Genomic DNA, 3,980 nt, shown 5'->3' with positions numbered 1-3,980 from the left:
GATTTACAACTATGTTTTCTTCTAAGCCTTTTATACTTTTGCTCTTATGCTTATGTCTGTAACATATTTTGTGTTGATTTTTGTGAAAAATGTGAGGTGGATGGTCCATCCAAATTTATTCTTTTGCATGCAGATATTCAGTTGTCTGAGGGCCATCTGTTGAACATTATTCTTTACCCATTGAATAGTCTTGACACCCTTGTTAGAAATAAACTGACTATAAATGTATGGGTTCTTTCTCTTTTTTTAAATGTTTATTTATTTATTTTGAGAGAGAGCAGGGGAAGGGCATAGAGAGAGGGAGAGAGAGAATCCCAAGCAGGCTCTGCACCCTCAGTGCAGAGCCTAATGCAGAGCTCAGACTCATGAACCATGAGATCATGACCTGAGCCAAAATCAAGTGTCAGACGTTTAACCGACTGAGCCACCCAGGTGCCCCTGTCTGGGTTATTTCTCAACTGTCAATTCTATTCAGTTGATCTATAAATTTATCGTTATGCCAGGATTTCACAGTCTGGATTACTATATCTTTGTAGTAAGATTTGAATTTGAGATTTGGTCTTATTTTTGAAGGTTATTTTGCATCCTAGATTTCTATACAGATTTTTGAATTAACTTGTCAATTTCTGCTAAAAGTCTTGAGGTCTTCCTGTGATTCACTGTGGCCCTTCCTCCCGCAATGGTCACCTCTGCCTGCTCAGGCTGCCTCTGTCGCTTGGACTGCTCTGGAGAAAACATGGTGTCTGCCCTCAATTTGTGAACAGTGCTAGCCCTCAGCTCAAAGGCAAATCATTGAACTTTGTGAATTGATCAACAAGAATAAGGAACTTTTTGCAAGTAATTTATCATATCTGGGCACTATGTTTGGAGCTTCTGGTGTACTGGAACACTTCTTGGGTGTCCTTGCTGTTTTGTTTGCAAGGTTTTCTATGCCCAGCATTCCTGGTTCCCAAATATGATTATTCCAGGTATAGCTTTTCATTAGTACTTATAATGGGGAGCATATTCAATATGCAACAAATAACTTTGCTGGGCTTTGCCATCAGTTAACAAATGCACTTGTGGAAAGCAAACAGCCCCTGGGAGGAATTGGCATCCTTAATGTAGCAATAGACAAGCTTCAGATGAATGCAAACTAACTGACTCCCATACCTGCTAATCTTTGCCAGCTTTGCTTGCGGGCAAAATGCTTTAAGTGTGCCCTTCCATATCTTGACATAGATATGATAGGTAGCTGTAAAGAGAATAGAGCTCTATTCATCTTGGGTTTTGTTTTCGGTGTTTTATGACGCTTTGACAATTTGGAGGCCCTGTGGGCCTGGGGAGGGGTTAGCTAATTCCTAGAGACAGCTAACAACTTGCCTGTGAGCATGCATTTGACATGCAAATTAATCAGTCCCTTCAGATACTCCTCTGCCTGTCTCACTGTCAGACTCCTGCCATTGGGAACATTATCCCCCCCACCCTAAATCACCCCAGATCCAGGTATGGGACAACTACGGACCACCACTATAACCCAGAGCCTACCAAAATTATTCAAACATCCATTCCTAAACTTGCTTAGTTTGCCTGCTTTACCTTGCCTGTTTCTTCCCTCAAAAACCAGAATAAAGGCTTTGAGCCACACTTTGCCCTGGTTCCTTCTGCCCCCTCATTGACCGTAGTGCTTCCTCATGTGGTCCTGTGTGGAGTGCTGTGCCCTCTCCTCTTGGGAAGTATAAACGACAATATTTTCAATGGCAATTATCCCCTGATCTATTGGCCTCTCTATATCTGAAAATCTTAGGTACATTTTAGAACAGGAGCCTATGATGCAAAGCACTTTTTATGATACTGTTATATGGAAGAATTATCTGGGCCAGGCTGACGAGCACTTTACTTTTCTGAACAGGCTAAACCCAGGCCTGCTGTGGTGATCAGTCATATCACGTTGGAGTCATGTATAATAAGTGCATTCTAGCTTCTCTGATGCTACTTAGCAAAGTACAGTAGCTACCAAAACATAACATCTCAGATTATGGGTAGATTCATTAAGTCCCTTAGCAGTGTTTACCATGAGTTACCACAAATTTATTCAACCAACAATCTTTCAAGACTTTCAAACCTGGTAAATTAATTACAGTGAAATTTTTGCTTAGGATAACATCATGCGACTGGAGAAGCAAAACTTGTTATCTCTTTAAAAGAATCCTGAAAGGCTTGCGAAGACTTTTTAAACATTATTGTCGTGAAATGTGGCAAGGTGTGCGCAATTACCTGGACCTCAAGAGACAGAAAAACACATACTACACATGACAGAAGATGGCGAGATTTTTGCAAGCATGTTATGATCAGTTTTTCTAATGACTACCCCAGAATATAATATATAACCCAGCCATGCTTCATAACATTGATCCAGAAATGTTGAAATAAAGAGAGCTTGATGAGTGACCGAAAGCCATGGATTAAGAGGCTGTGGTGAATCCCCAATCTGCACAGAAGAGAATGGGATCACAAGGTGAATCAGTAAACAAACCATATAGTTGCTCTTGAAACTAACATGCATCCTGAGTTAAATAAAGGTGAAACCAACCATCGCCTTGGCCAGAGGCAAATGTTACAAGGGTGGCAAGGGAGGACCAAGACTGTCTCACCTGGATATTAGAGAATTAAAAATTTTTTTTTGACAAATCCTGGCGATATCTCCTAGCTGCAGTACCTTTAACTGCTTGCCCCGTTGCTGAACACAAGCCTCTGCTTGACACAGGCTCCTGCTGGACATGAGAGACTCCATGTTCCTCTCTACAAATACAGCACAAGTTTATTCCTTTGCAGTTCTGGAAGTCAGAAATCCAAACTAAGTTTCACTTAGCTGAGGTGAAGGTATCCACAAGGCTGGTTCCTTCTGGAAGCATTAAGGGGAGAGTCTGTTTCCTTGCCTTTTCCGTGTCTAGTGGTTGCCTCTATTCCTTGGCTTGTGGCTCCTTCCCAAACTGCCAAAGTTCTCGACTCCTATCTCTGCTTCAGCAGTTCCATTGCCTTTTGACTCTGACTCCTGCTGTGTCCTTCTGATAAGGACCATTGTGATTTTACTGTATCTATGTGGATAATCCAGTGTGATCTCTCCCTGTCAAAATCCTTAATTAAACCCCATCTGCAAAATCTTTTTCACCATACAAGGGGATATTCACAGGTTCCAGAGATTAGAATGTGGATGGGTTTGGGGCAGTGCGTTACTGCTGCTTAGAGTACTGCCATCTTAACAATACGACGTCTTCTGACTCAAGACCATGGGATGTGTTTTCATTTGTTCTAGATCTTCTTTAATTTCTTTCAACGGTGCTTTGTCGTTTTCAGTGTACAAATTTTTCACTTCTTCTGTTAAATTGATACCTAAGTATTTTATTCTTACTGATCTATTATCAATGGAGTTGCTTAACTTCATTTTACAAATGATTAATCTAGTATCCAGAAGCGCAATTGATGTTTATATATTAATATCATATACTACAATCTTATTGACTCATGTATTAGTTCTAATAGCTTTATAGTGGATTATGTAGGACAGTCCATATTCAAGACCATGCCATCTGAAATAGAGATTATTTAATTTCTTCTTTTCCAATCTGGATGACTTTTATTTCATTTTCTTGCCTACTTGCCCTGGGTAGAAGTTTCAGTAAAGTATTGAATAGAAATGGTGGGATCAGATATCCTTGTTTCCATTACATATTTATTATAAATGAAATCTCATATTTAATTTAGAAAAATCAGAATTTACAGGTAGGTAAAATATCGGAAAATAAAATCATCTGTACTTCTGCATTTGGATGGAGTAATTTGTAACAGATCAAGCTACTACTAAGAACAGGTAGGGGGGAGAAAAGCCAAATAAAATGTAAAAGATAATTTAAAAAAATTTTAATGTTTATTTATTTTTGAGAAAGAGACAGAGCACAAGCAGGGTAGGGACAGAGAGAGAGGGAGTCACAGAATCCAAA

The 3,980-nt window shown here is 39.6% G+C and overlaps 1 pseudogene; it reads left to right on the top strand.

Moving 5' to 3' along the window:
• The first annotated feature begins 779 nt into the window (after positions 1–779).
• LOC123582645 lies at positions 780–2,532 on the top strand (annotated as a pseudogene).
• Positions 2,533–3,980: the final 1,448 nt, after the last annotated feature.

This window comes from Leopardus geoffroyi, chromosome B1 (genome assembly GCF_018350155.1).
Source record: "Leopardus geoffroyi isolate Oge1 chromosome B1, O.geoffroyi_Oge1_pat1.0, whole genome shotgun sequence".
NCBI classification, from domain to species: domain Eukaryota; kingdom Metazoa; phylum Chordata; class Mammalia; order Carnivora; family Felidae; genus Leopardus; species Leopardus geoffroyi.
The sequence above is the reverse complement of the archived record's forward strand: the minus strand, read 5'-3'. Positions and strand labels throughout refer to the sequence as shown.